At 44.5% G+C, this 24,782-nt stretch overlaps 1 long non-coding RNA gene across 1 annotated transcript in view; it reads left to right on the forward strand.

Annotated features, from left to right (window-relative positions):
• Window positions 1-20,486, forward strand: part of LOC138294191 (uncharacterized) — a 40,280-nt gene extending 19,794 nt beyond the window's left edge. The window contains exons 2-3 of the long non-coding RNA XR_011203255.1: window positions 18,633-19,109; window positions 20,431-20,486. This is a non-coding gene — a long non-coding RNA (uncharacterized lncRNA). The remainder of the gene's footprint in view (window positions 1-18,632; window positions 19,110-20,430) is intronic.
• Window positions 20,487-24,782: the final 4,296 nt, after the last annotated feature.

Raw genomic sequence — 24,782 nt, forward strand, 5'->3', positions numbered from 1 at the left:
AAGGAAGGTCCCTAAGGACTGCAGCATATGTTGTGCCGCCCTAAGGGACCCCTCAAATAACACATGCACACTGCCATTGCAGATTGTGTGTGTTGGTGGGGAGAAAAAGGCAAAGTCGACATGGCATCCCCCTCAGGATGCCATGCACACAAAATGCTGCCTGTGGCATAGGTAAGTCACCCCTCTAGCAGGTCTTACAGCCCTAAGGCAGGGTGCACTACACCACAGGTAAGGGCATAGTTGTATGAGCAATATGCCTCTACAGTGTCTAGGTCTATTCTTAGACATTGTAAATATAGTATGGCCATATTAAGTATATGGTCTGGGAGCTTATCAAAACGAACTCCACAGCTCCATAATGGCTACAATGAATACTGGGATTTTGGTATCAAACTTCTCAGAATAATAACCCCACACTGATGCCAGTGTTGGATTTATTACAAAATGTACACAGAGGGCATCTTAGAAGATGCCCCCTGTATTTTACCCAATCCTTCAGTGCAGGACTGACTGGTCTGTGCCAGCCTGCCACTGAGACGAGTTTCTGCCCCCCTGAGGTGACAGCCTTTGTGCTCTCTGAGGGCAGAAACAAAGCTTGCACTGGGTGGAAGTGCTTCTCACCTCACCCTGTAGGAATTGTAACACCTGGCGGTGAGCCTCAAAGGCTCATGCCTTTTGCTACAGCACCCCAGGGCATCCCAGCTAGTGGAGATGCCTGCCCCTCCGGCCACTGCCCCCACTTTTGGCGGCAAAGCAGGAGAGGATAATGAGAAAAACAAGGAGGAGTAACCCACCAGTCAGGACAGCCCCTAAGGTGTCCTGAGCTGTGGTGACCCCTGCCTTTAGAATTCCGCCATCTTGAGTTTGGAGGATTCCCCAATAAGAATAGGGATGTGCACCCCTCCCCTCAGGGAGGAGGCACAAAGAGGGTGTAGCCACCCTCCAGGACAGTAGCCATTGGCTTCTGCCCCCCAGACCTAAACACACCCCAAAATTCAGTATTTAGGGGCAACCCAGAACCCAGAAAATCAGATTCCTGCAACCTACACAAAGAAGAAGGCTTGCTGACCTGAAAGCCCTGCAGAGACAACGGAGATGACAACTGACTTGGCCCCAGCCCTGCCGGCCTGTCTCCAGACTCAAAGAACCTGCACAGCGACGCATCGGACAGGGGCCAGCGACCTCTGAAGCCTCAGAGGACTGCCCTGAACCGAAGGTCCAAGAAACTCCCGAGAACAGCAGCACTGTTCACCAACAGCAACATTTTTGCAACTTTGAAGCAACTTTTAAAGAACTCACTCTTCCCGCTGGAAGCGTGAGGCTTCAGACTCTGCACCCAACGCCCCTGGCTCGAGCTCCAGAGAACCAACACTGCAGAGAGAACTCCCAGGTGACTGCAACCTCGTGAGTAACCTGACGACCCCCCTGCATCACCACAGCGACGTCTGCAGAGAGGATCCAGAGGCTCTCCCTGACCGCGACTGTCTGGTACAAAGAACCCAACACCTGGACCAAGCACTGCACCTGCAGCCCCCAGGCCCGAAAGGAACTGACATCCAGTGCAGGAGTGACCCTCAGACGGCCCTCTGCCTAGCCCAGTCAGTGGCTGGCCCGAGAAGACCCCCCTGTGCCCTGTCTATAGGGCACTGTCGCTAGAGTGACACCGGGTTCCTCCATTGATTTCTACAGAAAACCCGACGCCTGCTAAGCACACTGCACCAGGCTGCCCCTGTGCCGCTGAGGGTGTGTTTTGTGGGCCTGTTTGTATCCCCCCCCAGTGCTCTACAGAACCCCCCAGTCTGCCCTCCGAAGACGCAGGTACTTACCTGTTGGCAGACCGGTACCAGAGCACCCCCTGTTCTCCATAGGCACCTATGTGTTTTGGGCCCTCTTTTGACCTCTGCACCTGACCGGCCCTGTGTTGCTAGTGCGGTGACTTTGGGGTTGCCTTCAACCCCCAACGGTGGTCTGCCTATGCCCAGGAAACTGCACTTGTAAGTGCTTCACTTACCTCAGAAACTTAACCTTACTTACCTCCCCCAGGAACTGTTGATTTTTGCAGTGTCCACTTTTAAAATAGCTTATTGCCATTTTAACCTATACTGTGTGTACTACTGCTTTAATTCAAAGTTCCATACTTACCTGTGTGAAGTACCTTGCATTTTATGTACTTACCTCAAATCTTGAATCTTGTGGTTCTAAAATAAATGAAGAAAATTTATTTTTCTCTATAAAAACTGTTGGTCTGGAGTTAAGTCTTTGAGTGTGTGTTCCTCATTTATTGCCTGTGTGTGTACAACAAATGCTTAACACTACCCTCTGATAAGCCTACTGCTCGACCACACTACCACAAAATAGAGCATTAGTATTATCTAATTTTGCCATTATCAACCTCTAAGGGGAACCCTTGGACTCTGTGCACACTATCTCTCACTTTGAGATAGTATATACAGAGCCAGCTTCCTACAACTAGCATAACTATTCAAGGTAAATTTGCAATTTGTCAAGGTATTGGTCTGACTTAAGCCTTGAAAAGTTGTTACTTACACATGTATACATTTTGCAAGATGTGCAAAGAGTGTATGCATACATCCATGCAATATACCCATTCATAGACTATGCAGTCGCAGTTCTAACATAGATTACACCATTGGGTATTCCCAGAGATGTGTTGGAGAAATGGCCAATGATATCCCATGCTACTGAGGAAGATGCATGGCTGAACAACTTCATTGGTGTCGTTGAGGGGTAGATCAGGGTGCCAAGTGGGACAACTTTAGCACTGGAAGATGGACAAGGGTATTGGACCCTCACAACAAGGCAAAATTGGCAAATATGCAAACCAAGTCACCCTCTACCCCCCAAAGACATTGTGTACCCCAGAAAACCCATATGAAATTCAGTTGGTACTGCCGAGGAGGTTATCTCTCCAACCACTATGTGGCATGAAAGCTAGGAAATACTGGGCTCTCAATGTAAAGATTGGAGGTGTAGTAGTAGAAGTATCGCTCATCTAATAGTTATGTTGCAACCTGGAAGGCCGCACCAAAGAAGCTGTGGGCTGTATCTCTACTCTGGAGGATTATTTTCCCTCCCTCATCAAGGAATTAAAACAAGATGCAATAGCCCTGTTGGAGAGACAGGTAGAAGGTTGGAGGGAAGATCTCAGAGGAATACCTTAAGACTAGGGTGAATGCCTCAAGGGCTGGAGGGCCCTAGACCTCAATAGGTTTTAACAACTTGGTTGAAATCATGGATTCTTGTAATGGGCATGTCTACATGTTTTGTGCTGAAAAGAGCCCACAGTGCATTAACGTCTTGGACCACTGCAGGCACCCCTCTGTGTCGCATGATTGCCAATGTCCTAAGCATGTAGATACTTCGAATGGCCTCGAAGAACAGGACACTCGCTGTGAGTCAGCTTAAGTCCCAATTTTTCCAGACTATTGGGTGAAAGCGGAGCAACAGCAGAAGTCCTTCAATTAAGTAAAACAGAAAGTCAGAGCTTTGTAACTTCAGTACATGTCACACCTTTCCAAGGTAAAGGTTGTGTGCCAGGGGAAATTCTTCTTCTTCTACACTTCAGAAAGTACATGGTTGATGAATGGAAGAAACTGCACAAATGCTTTGGGGACTCTGAAGGTCACCTGAAACAACAGGAACCAGGGGGCCAACCTCATCCTCTGAACAAAGACCGTGCCGTAGGCACTGACGATGACAAGGCGCCAAAAGACAGAAGATGATGGCATTGCCTCCACCTCAGGGATCAGTGAGGATGAGGATCCTGGTACCCCCATAATGTAAACTACTGCGAACTCTTGTGTGCCTGATTTTGCTCAGAAAGAATTTTGGTGTGTACCCTCAGTGTTAGGTCTACCGTGTTAATAGTTATGCATGGTTTAGGCAAACAAGGCAAGCTGAGTCTCCACACACAAACCTTGAAATGGCGGCACACAGCATCCACTGTTACTCCCAAGATAGTTATCTTTCTTCAAATTACGTGGGTGACAGATACTTAATGTTCAGAAGTGTGGGATGAGGGGCATTCAAAGATGGATTAAAAATCAACGGTGATAAAACACTTTATGGTTATTGTTTGACAAATTGCACATTTTCTGTAGGAGAAAATTAACACCTACTTCGATTTAAATGCGAAATCAGTATTCTAGAGAGAAACTGTGTGGAAGGCGCTACAAGTGCCCAGTTTTATGGAAATTATTTCACACATTGTGGGTAGAAAGAGAAAGCACCTCATTTGAAAATCTCATCATTCTACTAGAAGGACATCAGTTAGTATCCCCAAATGAGGAACCATTGCGCCAGCTGAAAGCAGCAAAAATTGTACTAAAACAGTGACTGATGTACTTGACAAAGCCACGTGGGTAGCATCCCAACACAGAATTTACAAAGGTGGAGATACAACAGGCAATCTGATACATTAGCATGCAGGTAGGGTCATAAAATCCAGAATTATGTCTAAAATATGTGATCCAAAAAACTAATAGACTTGGTGGCCATTGAAAATGCATCCACTAATTATTACAAGAAATTATATTGAGTGCAAGATCCAACAACACTGCAGGCTGAAAGCCCAGTAGTTCAAGACTTGATAGTCCCCAGAATTACAAAACATTGGCAAACCAACATTTGCCAATTCCTTGATTATGGAGAAATTGATATCAGAGGATAGCAAAGGTGTGCCTCCTGGAAAATACAGAGCCCTAACAGGTTCCCTTAGGAATATGTTAAGGAGGATGCCCTTCCCCCCATGTAGTCCCACAGCTATTGAACATGTTCGATGAGGACCTCCAGTCTAGCAGGTTGCCCCATGACTTCCATACTGTCACTATTACCATCATGCCAAAGACCAATAAACCACCCACTGAATGTGTGTCTTATATTCCAATCTCATTGATTAACATTAAAGTTAAAATTATGGTTAAAGTTCTTGCAAGGAGGTTGGTTAAGATGGCAGGGTCTTTAATTAATCAAGACCAAAAAGGGTTTATGCTGGGTAGGGGAACACAACACTGCATCAGGAGAGTGCAGGCGGCATTGGCAAACGATGGCAAGATTTGAGACCCAGTTGCTTTGGTCCTAGTGGACTTTAAGAAGGCTTTCAATTCTGTCCACTAGTGTGTTCTCTTCCATGTGCTAAATTATCTTTGGCTTTCTTTTTCCTGCTTACTTTCGGCTGTTGTATTGTTCCTCTTGGGTATGAGCCGAGGGAATCGGGTGCTCTTAAGGCAGAGTGGGGCACATGACAGAGCTGTCCTTTGTCTCCCTTCTCTTCGCCCTAGACACGGAGCCACTCTCGGTGTGGATAATACAGGACACCCTTGTGGCATCAGAAGGGAGGAAATACAATGATCATATTTCGTTGCATAGTGATGACACGTTTTTATACATGGGGAAGCCATTTATATTCAATGTTTAATGTATATACTTTGAGTGTTTGGTGAAGCCTCTGGTCTTAAGATAAACTGGGGTAAATCGACTTTCTTTCCTCTTAATGGAGGGATGCAACTGGGGCTCCTACGTGCCCCAGCGCTCAATTATGCTCAGGGCCATTTTAAATATTTAGCCATCTACGTCATGAGGGACCCACAGGTGTGCTGAAAAAATCTTTGCTTGAAAAAACGTTAGTGCAAATATAGATGCGTGGAGTAAATTGCCACTGTTAATAACTAAGTTACCTTAACTGCTGTACATTCTGTAAAACTAGCCTATACATTCCTCTCCAATATTTTCACTACACAGCATTTACCCAGAAGAGGGGATGTCCTCCCTTTTGAGGGTTTTTTATAAGAAATGTATGCTTCACTTTATGATGGTTGTTTGTGGATAGGTGACATAAAACTATATTATTGGGCGGCCCTATTGCTCCCCATTAATGACTAGATTTTTGAGGATAGAGATGACCTCCCTGTCACTCTTCAGAAACAAGAATTGATACCCCAAGTATAGAAGAAAAAACTACTCCAAACACTGCTCGCTATCACTGGATGGAACCGTCTATTTTGCAAGGTACCTGGAATACTGGGTTGATGCAACTGTCGGGGTTTCAAGAATGGGATAGGATAGGGATATCGAAACTGTGTGACAAATAGGTGTCAAGCCGCTTCAAATCCTTTGAGAAATTGGTGGCCGAAGTCGAACTCTAAAAGTCACAATTCTTTTGTTATCTTCAGTTAGGGCATGCACTTGAAAGACATAGAGAGAGATTGAATTGTATATCTGAATTTAACCCACTAGAGCCTCAAATTTTAATAGGAAAAATTGAAGAGAAAGGGATCCCAAGGTTCTACAAAGCTTTGGTGATAAAAATACCCCATCCATTTACAATTCTTAGATAGACTTGAGAACAAGATTTGGACAGTATTGATGAGGTGAAATTAATAGAGGCCAAGGTGGTGGCAAGACATCTTTGATCTCAACGAGACTGCAGCTCATCCAATTCAAATATTTTCACAAGGTGTTTTATACATCTGAGAGGCTGTGGGACATGTTGAGTGGGCGGTCCCTAATTGCTTAAGATGAAAAAAAAAGCACTTAAAGTTACCCTTTTCTGCACACTATGTGGGATTGCCCAGTCATTCTAGTTTACTGTTCCTGTGCATATATAAGTTGGAGGTGGTGACTGGTTTACCTATTGTTAAAAACCCTGAAGTGGCTATACTGGGCATATCGCCCAAGAAGGATAGCTATATTCTATATTGTGGCCAAAAGGGACATCGCCCACCATTGGTAGTCAAGCAAAGCTTCACTTTTTCTTGAGTGGTTCGAGGAATGGATCACTGTGCCGCACTACAGGAGTCAATCTATCTGGGGATCATGGCGGGACCACTGTGATTCTATCCTGTTTTTTGAGTCATGCACAAGGACTATAAACATTCCATGAATAAATAAGATGCTGTGCTAACAAAACACGAATTTACGCTCTGTCTAACTTATGATTCGTGTTTGTCTGTATATGGTTGTTTCCAAATGACAATACACACATATTTAAAAAAAAACATACTGTCCTCCATAAGCCCCTCTGTGTGAGGCGTGTTCAAAATGTTCATTACATTGAAAATCCAGCATAATTTTTGAACCTCGCATTAGGCAAAATGTGAGAAAATAGGATTGATGTTTTTGCAGTGGGCGGGTTTGGGTAGACAATGCCCAACTGAGAGCTATTTTCTTGCCGCACAAGGCATTTTTCCTGTTAATGTCTTACCATTACATTTTGTGAGCGAAGTATACCATCGTGTAGAAAAGTTACCTGAGAAACCGGTCAAATGTATTGTTTTTCGCTCGTTAAGTTTAATTTCACAACAAATTGCAATTTTTGAACACACGCAATTATGGAATCGTAGTTGCCTGTAATTAGCAAGAGCGTTTTCAGCGTTCCTTTATTATTAAAAGTCCAATTGATAACAATGAGTCAGCATTTAATTAATTAAACACAATTATTGTTGCGGTGGTATTGGGTCTTTTTTCAGAATGTCACCGGATCATTCCTTTTGAGGTAAAACAGGTACATGACAGAAATGTAAAACATTACTGTGAAGCAGAAGAAAGATCCGAGTAACAGGTGCTATAACTTTGCATTTCTGTTAGAATGACCCACTAAAATGTTATGATTTAAAAACATATTTAAGAAATAATTGCTTTCAATTTTCCAATATTCTTTTAGACGCTATCAAACTGGATCTTGTGTTGAGTTTGCATGACTCATCTTGCAGAACCTGGTTTTATTCTAGCCAAACCTCATAAAGCTAATGGGTGTATATTTTCATGTGATTTGTATTTTACTTAGAGTGTCTCAAACATTATACCAGCCAGTAATCATCATAATTGCAATCCCCTTAGGTACACCAAGAAGGATATTTCTCATCCAAATAAGTCTCAATTTTGTCAAAGCTTTCAAGATTGGTTTACATTCCTAATAGAAGAAGGCTTTTATACATTATTCCTTGTGGCTGAAAGAATGTTGACATCAGTGCTTGAAATGGAAAAATAGAAGTGCAGGTACTCTGTATCAGAGTACCAGCTTGATTCCGAGAAGTGCTGGTACTATCCAGTGAAAAGTATTACGCTTTTCTTGAGAAGTGCAGGTACTCTCCCTCTCAAAATAAGCAAGTGCCGGTACTCAGTACCGGACAGTACCGACCCATTTAAAGCACTGGTTGACATAATATTTTAAACTTTTGGGTCGTCTTCCTGCAATGGGGTTCACACTAGAAGCCACTACACTTGTGCCATGCTACCTAGAGGACATGCCCTTTTGTTAAGACTGTTGGGGCCAGACTGATTAATGGTGACCAGCGCAAGCCTTGAGTCACAGTTATTCTTTAAACCAGTAGTCTTAACAGAAGTGCATGTCCTGTAAGGTGTCAGCTGTGGGCATTTTACATGTTTGTTTTCCCAGTCATTCTCTGCCCTATTTGGCTTTGGCTGTTATTGTGTAAGTGACCTAGACTCTATTTTGAATGGAGGTGCATCCAACCAGTCCTGATGAAGACTGTGTGTTAAATTTGATTGGGGGTCAAAACATCAACTTTCTTTTGAACTTTGGCGTGGCACTCAGATGTACTCTTATATAGTAGGCATGAAAGGTTATTTATTCCTGGACTAAGAAAGTCTTGGTCATTCCAGTCATCGTTCTTTTTTTTTATTTTGCGTTCTTGTATGAGCATAGTTACAATTCAGTGCAGTCCTTTCAATCGGAGCACTGTACTTTTCTTCTGCAAAGACATATATCAATTATAAATTTGTCTACTTTGACCATAACTGCATATGTTATTTTGCTCATGATTAACGCTGCGGGGAAACATTTATTCAGGTCATAAATGAATGCAGTGGTTTTGATGGTTATGAATAACTCTCGGGAAAACATGTATTAACCCTCAGTTAAGATTAAGGTTTTACGAAGGAAACCATTGAAACTACTGTTTTTCATACTAGTTAATTACATACGGTTCATTGGTATACTGGGTTGCCGCTTGTGGCATCTCTAGATTATTACATTAATCAGTGTATGAATGAGTGAATCCAACATGAGTGTTGCAAAATATGACCTGGAAACTAGAATATTGTTCTAGTAATACATTTTCTACTTTAGAAGACAACAATGTCTATTTTTGTAAATTAAAATAGCATGTTTTCACTGTTAAGGCCTCAATCTAGGTACCATGGTAATATTTTGCACCCAAGTATCACTCTTGCTGTAGCTGGGGGGATATAATGTAAAAAAACAGTTTTAGATTTCTTTTCCACTGTACTGTACCTAATGCACTGTTTTGCCTCAGCAATTCCCTCTATGTAGTAACTCAACAATGTTGCATGAGTGCATTTCAGACGTGAGCACAATTAGCAGTATCTCTGTAATTGGATGCATACTGAAAATGTACTTGCTAGACCTGGCAGTTTTTTGATGTGGCTCACCTTTTTTTTTTGCCTTCTGGCCTCCTGTTTCGCTGGTGTACTGGACTCTATTTTTGCTGGTTTATTGTCTCTGCTCACTTTACCACTGCTAATCAGTGTTATAGTACAAGTGCTCCCCATAGAAATTGTACTGTTGATTGGGTTATCCATGATTGTCATATTTGATTTACTGGTAAGTCCCTAGTAAAGTGCAATAGAGGTGCCCAGATCCTGTAAATCAAATGCTACTAGTGGGCCTGCAGCACTGGTTGTGCCACCCACATTAGTAGCCCTGTAACCATGGCTCCGACCTGCCACTGCAGTGTCTGTGTGTGCAGTTTTTAAACTGCCAATTCGACCTGGCAAGTGTACCCACTTGCCAGGTACAAATCTTCCCTTACATTTAAGGCCCCCCTAAGGTAGCCCCATGAGCAGGGTGCATTGTATGTTAAAGTTGGGATTTGTACTGCGTGTTTTACATGTCCTCACAATGAAATACTGCCAAATTCGGTTTTCACTGTTCAAGGCCTATCTCTCTCATAGGTTAACGTGGGAGCTGCCTTTAAATAATATTAAAGTGCAGATTCCCTTTGAAAGCAGATAGAAATTTGGAGTTTGGGGTCTCTGAACTCACAATTTAAAAATACATCTGTTAGTGCATTTGTTTTTTAGATTGTTAGCTTCAAATGGCATTTTTTAGAAAGTAGGTATTTTCTTGCTTAAACCATTCTGTCACTCTGTCTGTTTGTGGATTCCCTGTCTGGGTCAGTTTGACAGTTGGGCTGTTTGCACCTCTCTAGACAGTGACACAAAGGGGGGTGAGGGTAGCCTACATATTCTGATGAGCCATCTGTGCTAGGAGAGGAGGGAGGAGTGGTCACTCACACCTGAAAGGGCTGTGCCTGCCCTCACACAATGCAGACTCCAACCCCCTGGTGTGACTGGGGCCTGGCCTGGATAAGGAAAGACCTTGCAAACACTTGAGACTTTACTTTGAAGTTTGCCAACTTCAAAGGCAAAAAGGGGTATAAGTATTGGACCCAAAACCCCAGACTTTTAGAATCTTTCTGGAATCAAGAAGAACCTCTGCCAAGGAGAAGATCTGAAGAGCTGGAGGAGGAGTACTGCCCTTTTGCTGTGTTGTTTGCTGGGTTGGCCTGCAGTTGCTGTTACTGCCTTAAAACAGAGCAAAGGGTGAACTTTGCTGTGTATCTGGTTTAGAAAGTTCTCCAAGAGCTTGGAGTAGAGCTTGCCTATTCCTATTGGAAGTCTCAGGGACACCAAAAACTTCAGTTTCCTCCCCCTGCAGCACTGGGAACTGTGTGTTGTGTGCTGTAAAAGAAAAACCAACTGCAACGCCGTCAACGATGCCGCTGGTCTGCACCCTGACCTGCCGATGCCACACTGCCCTGCTTTGCATCGCGACCCTGGTCTTACCGACGCTGTCATCCGATGACTTCACCGAGCCTCTGCTTGCACTGCAACCTGTGGGCCCGCACTCTGGCATCGCCTGCTCACACTGGAGCTTGGGCATCCCTGACGCTGCCGCCCCTCCTGACACCGATGCGGCTGCCTGCACCGTGGCCCTTGCACACCGCTCGTGAAGAGCCCGAAGCACAGTCCCGTCCCGCACTGCAGCCCCGGTCCACCGACACCAGCACCATCAACTCCATTATTGTCAACAGACGTCCATGTCTGCACCACGACCAGTAGACGCCGCCTGGCGCCGTCCCATGCCTCACTGCCGACTTGGGCCTACCAACAACAGGGCTTCAGCAACGACACGCTGCCTGCACCGTGACCTGGTGACACTGCACATCGCAGCCCTGGTCTCATTGACACCGCTGGATGCCGTCACTGAGCCTCTGCCTGCACCATGACCTGTGGGTACTGCACGTCGCATCATCCCGTTTCGCCCTGCAGCTCTGGCGCCATCCATGTCAGCGCTCCTGACTTCACCAGCCCAGAGTTCGATCTACAACGCGTGTGACTTCAAGGGCCTGATAACCCCCGCACCGACTCCGGAACCAACACCGCAACGCCAGTGACGCAGCTCTCCATAGCTCACCGCAAGGATCACGATGCCCTGCAAATCCAAGGTACTGTTTGTGGGTTTTCCTGACACCGTAGCTGGCCTGCGACGCCGCGGCTGGCCTAAACTGTTGGTTTTGTTGATCACGACGCTATGATAGACCGAGGTGGAGCTATCAACTTCAAGGAACTGCATTTTAAATGAAATCTTGCAAAATTCATATCTTTAATACTGTATGTCGAATTCTTATCGTTTTGGTCTTGTTTTACACAGACAAATATTGGCTATTTTTCTAAAACTGGTGTGGTGTCCTTTTATAATGTTTTCACTTATTACTGTGTGTTATGTGCAAATGCTTTACACATTGCTTTTGAGATATGCCTGACTGCTCATGCCAAGCTACCAATGGGGTGAGCAGGGGTTATCTGAGCAGGTATCTCCCTTATCCTGACTAAGGTGAGGGTCACTACTTGGACAGGGTTCAAACCGACTGCAAACTAGAGATCCAGTTTCTAACAGTACTGCAAAAACATTTGTGCCTGAGTTGCTAATTCTGAATGAGCCCATTGGTGTATCTGCAAAACAAGTGTGAAACTGTTGCATATTTATATGTACAGCATGTATAATGACACTGTTTGGTTTTGTTTTGTTTTCACAGTGTTCTGAGTATACCACCCAGTAGATCATTCTTAACTAGCAGGCAAGCGTATGTATGGACCAACTTACCAACCTGAGTGCAAAGAATGAATAAGTTATGACCCACACATTTCTCTCAAAGGTACCTGGAGAACATGTGTATTGGGCACATACCAAATCTGCCAGGGACATTTGGGCATTTTGATTTACAGTTTAGAGTTATGGCAACTTTTCACCACAAGTGAACCCACAACCAAACTTCTTACAACCCCTCCATCTCACAGCACACAATATACCTTGATCTGCCACCTTCTCAACACCCGCTCACTTGTCAGACACGCCATTGAAGCATGGAACCTCCTACACGATCTCTCCCCTGGCCTGGTATTTCTGATCTGCTCACCCCAACGTCAGCTTATGACATTGTAGCAGTGATCCCCCACTTCAAGATCAAAGGACAGGGCAAATCCAGCAAACCCGGAGGAGGGCTAGCCATAATCTTCAAAGAGAACATCCACTGCTCCATCACATCTGCAAACACTACGGACCACTTGCAATACTTGGCTTTCAAACTACACATTTCCGTCAACACCTCCCTGGGAGTGCTCTCCTCTACTGACCTCCTGTATCATGATCTAAGTTTGGCCACACCACAACAACATTGGCCCCTGACATCACAGCAGTAATCCCCTTAGCTTCAAGATCGAAGGACAGGACAGAACCAGCAACCTCGAAGAGGACTAGCAATAAACTTTAAAGAGATAATTCACTGCTCCATCATGTCCACAAACACCAGGGACCACCTGGAATACCTGCCTTTCAAACTACATATTTCAGGCTACACCTCCCTGGGAGGACCCCTGCTCTACTGACCACCTAGACCATTTTCTAACTCTGGCCACACCATCACAAACCTTGCTGCCTCACTGGTACTCAATTTTAACTCCTTCCTCCTATTAGGCAATTTCAACTATCATATTTATGATCTCACAACACCAACTACCTCCTGGAAGACCTGACTACACTTGGACTCACCCGAGTGAAGGACACGCCCCACCCTGTCAGACATCTCTTCAACCCCCACTTTTTCACCTTAAGTGACATCACGGTGGCAAGCCCACCTCACTCACATGGACTGACCATGCCCTCATATGCTTTGAATTGCACATCCCCAACCAATACAGAATGGCACCTCCCAAAACTGTCATGCTCAACTGAAATAGGATAATGGAAGAAACTTGGACTACACAATTGTGCCCCCCAGATGGACCCATCCACCATTGCAGCTGTCCAATTTAAAGATAGAAACACACTTGGAACCCTTATGACCTTCTGGCCCACCATCACTACAACAAAACCTGCATCAGCTATGCACTCCATCCACTCAGGACAGGAGCACCATTGGATCACTGCCCACACTTTATCTTCATCAGAGGCTGGGACCCCATCTGCTCCACGCTGACGCTGCTACTCCATCACTGTAGCCACTTTCCCATATGCCTGGAAACACGCTGTCATAGTCACCTTTTTGAAAAAGCTCTCTACAGACCCAAAGACAATGGCCGACTATGACCGATCTCCCTGCTTCCCTACCTGGCTAATTCATGAAGAAAATCACCAACAAATGACTGGCCAATCATCTCAACAACAGCCCTCCTGCACCCCTCTCATTCCAGCTTCAGGCCCACCACAGCACCGAAACCGCCCTTATTGCCACTACAGATGACATTCGCCCCACATTGGATAGAGGAGACACAGTAGCACTCATCCTGCTCGAACTACCAGCTGCATTCAACATGTTTCCCTTCCCGTTCTCATTCAATGCCTTCACAAATCTGCCATATATGGCCCAGCTCTCGGGTGGATCTGCCCCTTCCTCACCGGATGCACCCAGTTGGTCAGTGTAGGAAACAGGATTCTGGTTGCAGAAGTCTCCCTCCCCCCCCACACACATTTTGCCTTTTTTTTATGCAACGTTGACTAAAGTGCACTGGGTTCCTGCCAACCAGGTTCCCAGTGCCAGTCTTCCTTCCTCAAAACAAGACACCTGGTTAATTGATCCCCAAGTGACCAGGTCCTTTAGCACCTCTGTAAACCCCTAGTAAATAGTACCTTTGGTATCTATGGCCTAGATACTATTGAGGGGGAGCTGAAGCATAACATGTGCCACTCTAAAGGGCACGAGCACCAAACTCATGCAGACTGCCACTGCAGGCTGCGTGACAAGGTGCTTCAAAAAATGAAAACACAACATGGCCCACACTTGTGTGCCATGCCCCTTAAAACTGCCTGTAATATTTGTAAGTCAGCCCTACAGCAGGCCTTACAGCCCTAAGGCAGGGTGCATTATATTACAAGTGAGGGTATGTATACATGAGCAAATATGTCCCCACTATGTCTTTGTCAATTCTTAGACTTAGTAAGTGAACAGGGAAGCCATTCTAAATGCATGTGCTGGACAATGGTCAATATGAGTTCTCCAACTACATGATGGCTTCACTGAAAATAGGGATGTTTGGTATCAAACGTCTCATATTAATAAACCCTCACTGATTCCAGTGATGTTTTTTTTTTAATACATGCGCCCACAGGGCACCTTAGAGGTGCCCTGAATGCTTCCACCTGCTGATGGCTGGTTGACTAGTTATAGCCAGGTTTCTGCACAACAGACCAACAGGTTTCTGACCCCTAAAGGGGAGAGCCTATGCCCTCAGGAGGTCAGGAACAACCCCCGCTCTGACACGGGTGTTAGCACACCCCTCCCAACAGGATGATCTTGAAATCTGTATTCCAAGGCCGGAGGCTTTCAAGAAGCCCACCACCTTTGTTATGCAGACCTGGCATCCCTCCAAAGGGAGATGCTGACCCCTGCCCCAGTCTCATTTTGCACCTGCACAGTTGGGAAAATTAGCTATGCAGGAGGTGTGTTGCATTTGCTGGCTGGACACACCCACAGGGTGACCAGCCTGAAGTGAACACATCCTTAGAAATTCCGCCATTTTGTGTGTGGTGGAATCAGAAATTCTGGGACAGGGTGATGCTCACTTCCCAAAGGAAATGGTGATCTACGGGGTGAAGTGGCCCTAAAGGTAAGGAGCCCATTGGCTGATACTCTTCACTCCTCTTAATGCCCTCTAGGGTCCCCCTGATATCAGGAAAACAGATCTTTGCAGAACACAAAAGAAGGATTGGACAAGAAGCCTGCTGAACCGAGAACCGAGGAGCATGATGGACTTGGCGCCAACCCTGTCAGCCTGCCTGCTGCACCCTACTCTTTTGGAGCAACTGACCTGTCCTGATGCTGCAGCCTCCAAGAAACCGGGAGAGCTGCCAGTGCTTCGCAAATCACCAAGAAGAACTCTCTTGAAGCACCGGAGTTGCTTCTCTGCATCTGCAGGTAACCAAAGAGAACTGTGAGGGCCTGGGACTTCCCGAAGGTGCTTGCAACCTCTATCTGCAGCCCCCCCCTTCAATTGCAAGTGCCTCTGGTGATGGAGATCTGACGGTCCTCTGCACCCTGCACCCAGATGCCCCAAAACAAGAAGAAGAGGACCACTGGTGTTCCTATGTCCCCCAGGCTCGTGAGGCCTAAGCCCACTTGTTGGTTCGACTGGGCTGGTCTCCCAGTCCATGCCTGGAGCCTGTTTCTATGGGCCCCCTCTACCATGACTTCCCCCGGCGACAGAAACCCGACAGTCCAGGATACCTCTGCACCTGGCCACCCTGGGCAGAGGAGAAGAGGACTGCTGGTGTCCCTTCATCACCGAGCATTGCAAGAACCCAACTCCCATGGTGGTTCATCCAGACTTGACTCTCACCCTTGTAGCATCTTTGTGACTGGACCCACTGCTGCCCGAGGTGACCTGTTCATTTGGTCTAGGACCCTGCCCTGTACTCACCTCAAGTCCAGAAGACTGGCCCTGCACGTTGCTGTGAAGTACCTGTTTGCCATGTATATTTTCTCTCCTATAGAGTAATTTTGCAGCTACATAGAAATACACTGTGTCTACTTTTGAAAAGTCTAAGAATTCCAACTTTGAAAAGTACTCACCTGATTCCGGAGATCTCTGTATCTAAATTTTACATAAAAGTATGTTATTTGTATAAATTGGTGTCAGATTTCTTTATTGAATGTGTGTTCAATTATTGCCTATGTGTGTGTCTTATATGCTTAGGACTACCCTCTGATATGCCTAACTGCTCATCCACACTAACACAAAAGAGAACATTTGGGGTTTCATTTGTGCCTGTGTGTATCTCTTTTTGGTCCACTATATAAAGAGCCATCTTCCTATAGTCAATCTGGCTCCTTAAACTGCTTTCGCCACCAAACTCATCTGTGGAGTCCCCCAAGTATCATCACTCAGCATATGCTGTTCATTGCCTCACCAACATCATCGGAACACACAGAATCAGCATTGTCTCTTACGTTGAATACACCGAGCTCATCCTTTCCCACTCCAAGTATTCTACCAACACACAAACCACCACCTGCACGTTTGAGGTTGACAGCTGGGTGAATACCAACTGTCTGCAACTTAACACAGTCCAAACAAAAGTGGTTCTATTCTGCAAGGATACCTCACTATAGAATGATTCCTGGTGAGCAACCGATCTCTATCCAGCCTGACAGACCAAGCCAGAAACCTAGGGACATTGGTAGACTAACAATTCTTGATGACCAACCAAATCAGCTCAGTTGCCTTCTCCTGTACCACATCTTCAAGATCCTCAGAAAAATGTCCAAATGGCTCATGTTCAACACACGCAGTACAGTCACTCAGGCTCTTATCATCAGCAAACTGGACTAAGGCAATGCTCTCTAAGTCAGCATCACCGCACAACTCACCACAAGGACACGTCATCCAAATTGCAGCAGCAAGGCTCACTCTGAGACTTCCATCCCACATAAACATCACCTTGCATCTTCAAAACCTCCACTGGCTCTCCATTCACAAATGCACACTCTTCAAGCTCCTCACACACACACGTACACAGTCCAATATAATCTAATCCCCTGTTACTTCAATAGCCACTTCAACTTCCACACCCCAGCCAGAAGCCTTGGTTTGGCAGGATGTCTGATTGCACACATGCCCTGCATTTGCAGTGCCAGACTGGTGGGCGCCCTTTCTCGTACCTGACTCCCAAGGCTTGGAGGAACCTCCACCTACACATCAGAGCCACCCCTTCAATTCTTTAACGCCTGCAAGAAATTGAAGACCTGGCTCTTTCTTTATGCACCTGACTAGGACACCTCAGCCTCTTCTCTCCAGTGTTTGGATGCCCTTACAGGTGAGTTGCCTGCTCTACAAGTAAACATAACATAACAAAACATAGCAAAACATAAACATAACCATTACATAAACATAACATAAAGGCTTTCTTTTAAGATAATTTTTCGCACAGAACAAATATAAACTGATAATTGCAGAAATCAATATTATTGTAGAAAATGTGAAAATGCGCAATGAAATACTATGAAAGCTGCATGTTATGTGGAGTCATTTTCAGGAACCCAACCTGCCTAAATTTAGCACCAAATGTTTGCAGTTGTGACAGGTCATGAGGGGTTTGATAAAGTTGACACACCATATTCAGACAACTATGTGCTGCACATGCCTATGTTGATAAATGTTATTTTTTATTATGTGTATATTCTAGTTATATATAGTACTTTAGAAAATATGTATTGCTACTATGTGATAACAATAAACTACACCCACACTCTTTAAACCTGTTTAAGTATATTTACTCATGGTTTAAATATGTATATGTATATATGTGTGTGTATTTGTGTGTGTGTGTGTGAGTATATATATATATACAGTATATATATATATATATATATATATGTGTATGTTATTCTATGCTTTACATGTTCATAGGTCATTTCATAACTCCTAGATAAGTTGTTATACTAGATCCCTGCTCTCATCTTATATCACACTTATCTACCTATCACCATGTCATGTCTCTATCAATCTATCCTCCATTCCCACTCTGACTCATCCCAAATCCACCCTACTACTTTCATCTCCTAAATAACTCTGCCTAAGCTCTTCCCTCCGCTTCCACATATAACTCACCCAAACCTCACTTTACTACCATGATCTCCCAAACAACCCTCCAAACAACCCTACTATATTCTCCCTCATTTATCTCACCCTGCTACTATGATCTCTCTAACCCCTTCCACAGACTCTTCCCTCCTCCATCCTCCCATTACTCATCCCAAGCCTAAATCCTAGTACCATAAACTCCCAATTAACACTTCTGGATTCTTCCCTCCTCCACCCCTCCATTACTCCAGTCAATCTAACTAATAAACGCTCATATCCACGGCTCAAATTAACTCATAATAATACTAAAACTGCACTCATACTTCCCTATACTAATCCACCACTAATTCTTTTTGGGTTCCGGAGTAGCGTGCTACTCACCGAAAAGCGCTTTGAGGCCTCATCAGGGGTAGTAAGCGCTATATAAATACTATTACAATACAATACAATACAATACATGAATGCCTTCATTTCTTTTTTTGCTTTCCAAGGCCCAATGCACTCTATGCCGGAACCACCACCAAGACCCAGAAAAGACTGCAACGCATCCAGAATGCCTCCGCCTGTCTCACCAAGAATGCCCCATGACACAGCTACACCTCCATCATTCTGAGAGACCTACACTGGCCGCCTATGGACAAAAGAATCACCTTTAAGCTCATGAACCATACCTACAAGGCCCTACAAGACTCCGGACCAGCCTACCTCAACCACAGACTCTCCTTCTACATTCCTGCCAGACAACTCCGCTCCACCGACAAGGCCCTCGCCAACGTCCCCCGCATCTGGAAACCCACAGCCGGAGGAAGATCCTTCTCCCACATCGCCACCAAGACCTGGAACACACTCCCCATCCACCTCAGGCAGTCCCCCACCCTGTCACAGTTCAGGAAGGACCTCAAGACCTAGCTCTTCGACTGATCCTCAGCAGCCCTCCCACCTCTCCCAGCGCCTTGAGACCCTCACGGGTGAGTAGCCGCGCTTTACACATCCCTAATTAATTGATTGAATGTCGAGAAGCTAAACTTTGTCTTTGATAAAGAACTACTGGAGAAGATTACCCTGGAGCAGCTTTAGGGGATATCATTCTACCCTTTTTTCATGAAATAGCGAGATCCAATGTCTCTTCCCAAGAGGGCTGTAAAAAGCATTTCAATCTCACTCACTCACTAAACCGCTTATTTTGAGAAAAATAAGCTATGTGACCATGTATGTTGTTAGGTGAGAGAAATAACAAGAGATTTCTATTGCATACTCATATTAAATCCTAAAGATATTACGCCTTTATCTAAGCACCAGCTACTCAAATGAATACAGGAATTTATGAACTACAGGCATACAATAAACCTAAATGATGAATGTTGGCATCATTTTGGACTATCTATGAAGTAACCCCTATATCGCACATACCTACAATCAATCTTCTTTATTCTCTTGGCCAGTCAAATGGCAAGTTACTTGAACATTAAGCTATTACATAAGAGAAGATGGTGCTTCTTTATCCCTATAACAAAGATTTTACCATCATAATCACAATGATTGTACAAAGGTCCAACCACAGGCAGGTTCAACAGATTTATTGTAGGATTTCTTGCAGGAATCTGTGCCCTGCCAATCATACACACGGATCTAGCTCCCTTGAGCTGTCCTAGTGTCCTGCACAGCTGAAGAATATTAAAGCAGCTTATAAGAACTTTAAATAAAATTCCTGTTGTTTCAAATGGGACAAATCTTGGCTATGACTTATTTTGTTTGTCAGACAAAAGGTCAGGACTGGAAACATGATGTTCTAATGATATGGACCTGAGAGGAGGCTTTAGGTTAGACAGTGTTTATGACGATATGGCTGCCGCCTGAACTCGTATTGCTAGATGTTGCAATACAAGAATCAGGTTATTTCTTTTCATTTACAAGAGAGTAAGGGAGCAGTGGCAGTGTCATGTGATCTGTGCACCACAAAATTGGAGATGAAAGTATCAATAGGGAAATATTGAGCACTCACTAGTGAAGAGTTGCCCTATCCACACTCTGGTGTGACAGCAATTGTGCTGAGTTTTATGGCCCCGAAAATGGCCATATATTTTTGATATTGTGAAAGACGTTGTTGGGGTAGAATCAATTATCCTCCAGAACATAATAAATAATGTGTCCATAATTGAGCCTCCTTAATTTCTGGAACACTAATCTCTTCACACTGCACTTCCACATGGGGGTGTGTATTGGTCAAAGGCCTGCTTCCTTGCTTTGTTGTGAAACCCCAGTTTAACTTGTTCCTCTGTATTATTTCAGTGGTTTTGCTGGCACCTTGAAGTTACTCCTGCTAATTCTGACTTGAAGAGCTCAAGAACCTCCCTTATTAAGAATGATGGCTTAACAACTTTCAAGGTACGTTTAACAGATACGGTTCCTTGCCTAGTATTTTGCTAGAACGTGGGTTATAGTGGCAGCCTCATGGTGCAACTTTTTGTGTTGTGTGATGATCTTATCCCATCCAATCTACCCTCTTTTTTATTTGCATCAGGTAACATGGTATCTTAATTTTTAGTAGTGGTCCAAGCAGTTTGGCTATATGCTGTTTTTCTGCTGCCTCCTAGCTTTCATGAGCTGTTGGACAGGTGCACACAAAGCATCCTGCGCTCTCTGCACTACGGATGTCCCCTGAGCTTCTGGTCCTCTGAACCACTTGTCATCTTCAACCTGACGTTTTTTGCAGTGTGTCTGCTTCCGGTTTCATTTAGCCTCTTATGTAGGAGAGTGCTTGAGACATTGCCGTTTTTTCATCCCGTCCCAACTGCTCATGAAGGGGTGTCGTCACGGTCATATCACAGATCCTCACTCCCATCCCACCACCCTTCTGTATACCCTTAACTTGCAGTAATGGCAGTTGCATACAACTGCTGGAGACATTCTTCTTCAGACCTACAGTGGAGGGGCCTGCATGCTGGTGATGTGCCTCAGGTCACCTCCCCATGTGAATGGACATTGCAGAAAAATAATGTACCAAGAGTCTACCATATGACTGCCCTCTTAAGGATACTCCTGTAACCTTTTAGCTACTATTTCATTCATACCTTTGGTGTATGTTTTGGTAATTGTCTTGTTTTTTCCTTGTTTTTTGGTGAGAGGCTGAGGCAATGTATATCGACCTCAATCACACTGAGGAAAGACCCTCACTATCAATTAAAATAGGGTTGTTTTTTATCTCCTGGTATTCCACACATCATTCTCACCAGCAGCATTAGGAATATGTAGTTTTTCTATCTGCAATGAGGACAAAACAGTCAAACCTCAGGGGGCTGTACGTCACAATAATAGTGCTCTGTACAGGTATCGACTCCATATGATCAGTTACCAATATATAGTCAAGGTAAACATTTGTAGGCGAGTATAGATTTAGCAATTTTAGTGAACTTCTACCTACCCTGAGTATGATAGTTGATTTTGTGGAATCGTAATGAAGGTCGATCTTAAAACGTTGGTCCAGGGTAAAAACGCCAGCTTGGGATGCAAGCCGTAGGATGGTGAGGATAACGACAACAAAACAGCAACTTCACAACCAATGTGGCAGTTAAAACATTTGATACTACACCTTGTCTGTTGTTTTCCCCTAGCCCACACAATATAGCATTAGAAAAAAGCAAAGATGATCTCTACAACCCCTATTTACCCTACATATGAAAATGTTTACCACAACACATTATCCATTAAAATACCTTTATACTCGGAATGAATCTCACTCTGGCAACAATAACTGGACAAACAACAAAAGTATGAACATAGACTCCTGTGAATGGATGCCCCTTCACACTTGATGAAAAGTCAGTCATATGCATTTATGCGGACATTGGGTGCTTTAGAAAAAGATTAGGACTTTTCTCTTTCTCTGTGATTTTGTTGAATAAAATGACGTTTAGAGCCTAATCTGTGTTCCTTGTTACTATGGTAGCTAAACACTTAAACTAATTTATTGTATAATAGGTTTAAATTGTCTTTTATGCGTGTCGCTTTGTGTGTAATACTAGGAAAAGGAGTTAGACGCTAATTGCTGCATCGGGTGCCCCATTAGATTCTTATATTCAATAATGCCCAAAAATACATCCGATGGACAGAACAAAGAAGCCTTATTAAGAAAAAAAAGCTTAAGATTATTTTAAGAATTGATACGAGGTTCCCTGTCAGTTAGAAGAGTAGGTTGGGAGTGCCTGAGAAACATACACATTGAAGGATGGGTGAAAACAGAATCCTCTCTGTAAGTGATATAATCATTTTTGAGCAGTCACAGTTCTCTGTTTCCTCAAGTTTTGTGTGAATATTTATCCGATCCTGATCAATGGAAATGCAGCTTTAAAAGGGCAGCTGACCTCCCCCTTGCTTCACTAGGCTGAGGGGAATGTGGAATTGTTGAAGGTTGTTGAGGGAAGGCGAAGAAAGTACTGTGCTGGAGTTCCAATCACATTTTTCCTTTTTTTATATAAAAAGTTCATGGTATTTGGAACATAAAGTTTACAGCATGTAAACCTCCCCAAAATATGAACTTTTGCCCTAACAGTGCAAATGTAAGTATTCAACAAGCATTGGCATAGCCAATAGGTCTTGCCTTTTTGACCTGATAATTGTGTAGTCGTGCAGCACATTATCCTGGGTGCTGTGCCGCCAGGGTTTGAAGAGGTATACAGTACTGAACACTGTATTTTTTTACAGTGTGTGTGTGCTATTCAACGTTTGACCAGTGTCATAAAGGTACATGCAGCCATACTCAAGTGAGGTCACTAGGAGTATAAGCTTTATTCAGGAACTCTCCCAGTTCTGTAATTGGCAGAAGAGTTTATTTTGCCCTGTGTCACTGAAGTGAGTAGTATAGAATGATACCTTTCATCACCTTTCATTTTTGACAGGTTCCAGAAGTGATGTAGGAGCCTTCCCCGGAAGTCTCAGCCCCGGAAATCCCGCCCGGAAGTCCCAGCCCCCAATGCCCCGCCCGGGAAGTAGGGTAGGTGGCAGGCCCTCCATCATAGGGCTAAGCGTGAGCAGAGACTTACCTGTGTGTGCCATGTTGGTGGTGTAAGTAGGGACATGTCTGGGCATGTTCAGCAGACAGTTGCGCCTGTAGGCTGGTGTTGCTCCAGCAGTGGCGATGTGCTACTATGGAATGGGAGCCCTAGAGTTGTGTTGGGGTCTTTTTGGCGGTAGACCATGCCCCCTTAGGAGGCGTGCCTAAGGCATTTAGGTGTGGGGGCCTAGCCACAACCAGCCAAGGGCGGGAAGCCCATTACAGCAATTTTTACTGCCTGATTTTAAAAGTTTTTGATATAAAGCTGCCTGACACTAGTTATGAAAACAAAAAAAATAGATGTTAAGTCACACAGAGGGTTTAGTAACATACATAGTTCTGTAACAGGGTAAAGTGTGCTGCCTCAGCCTTAGACTGTAAGTCTGATGGTGCAACATTTTTTACTATCTAACTTTTTAAGAAGTCTTTGTTGTAAAATGATAATAGGTATAAAATAAATAAATAAATAAATAAAAAAGACATGTGTTATGCAACTGTGGTTTCTTTCTATGTGGGAGTGATGGGTCAGGGTTGATAAGCATGGTAGCTTTTGTAATGTGCTCAGGGAGTCTGATAACATGCCGATGCATTGTTCTGTAAAGGTAAAATGTGCTGCCACAGCCCAGAAAGGGCTGGATGGAACAAGTTCCACATAAGAGGCGGCACACCAAACAGTCATAGTTTTGTAACCCAGTAAAGCCTGCTGCCGCAGCTTCAGTAAGGGTGGGATGAACCAGGGCTCCATAAGAGGTGGCAGACTAAAATTGATGTAAAAGACTGCTAAGACACGAAGAGGCTTCTACACAGTGATTAGGTGTCACGCACTGATAAGCATGGACGTCTTGTAAAGAGTGGGGCCGAATATGCACATGGTGCTTTTAGGTGGGGTAGTGCATGAAAGTCTGAAATTTTTAAGGCGCGCTTTTTACACCTTGGGAGGGTGCAGAGGAAAAACTGAAGTGCAACACGTAAAATCCACAAGTTTCCAGCCTGTCTAGAGGGCTCCCCCTCCCAGGGCTATTTATCAGATTGTAACAGATGTGAAAGTCTGACATTTTTAAGGCGTGCTTTTTACACCTTGGGAGGGTGCAGAGAAAAAAACTGAAGTGCAACACTTAAACTCCACAAGTTTCCTGCCTGTCTAGAGGACGACCCCCAAGGCCTATTATCAGATTGGGAACGGCTTGAAAGGCTGTCTGAGCCTCGCCCTGTAACCAGGTAGCCATGATTGGGGCAGAAGCACTGGCAGAAAGACGTTCCGAGCCCCGCCCCAGTGACCTGATAGCTATGATGGGGGGCGGAAGCGCTTCAGCAGTGCTTCCGCCACGCTCAGCACGGCCATGATGGGGGCAGAAGCGCTTAAGCAGTGCTTCCGCCCCTCACTGTATGCCCAGCGTTGTACACCTTTTTCCCGGTGCAGGGATTTATTAAGCCCCAATTTTAATTAAAATCGGGGTTTAATAGATCCTTGCACCGTGAAGTGTGTACAGAGCAACTGTGCACCCTTTCCGGTGCATGGATCTATTAATCCCCGATTTTAATTATAATGGCAAGGGCTTAATAGACCCGTGCACCGGGAAAAGTGTACAGC

The sequence above is a fragment of the Pleurodeles waltl genome, chromosome 4_2 (assembly GCF_031143425.1).
Source record: "Pleurodeles waltl isolate 20211129_DDA chromosome 4_2, aPleWal1.hap1.20221129, whole genome shotgun sequence".
Taxonomy (NCBI): Eukaryota; Metazoa; Chordata; class Amphibia; order Caudata; family Salamandridae; genus Pleurodeles; species Pleurodeles waltl.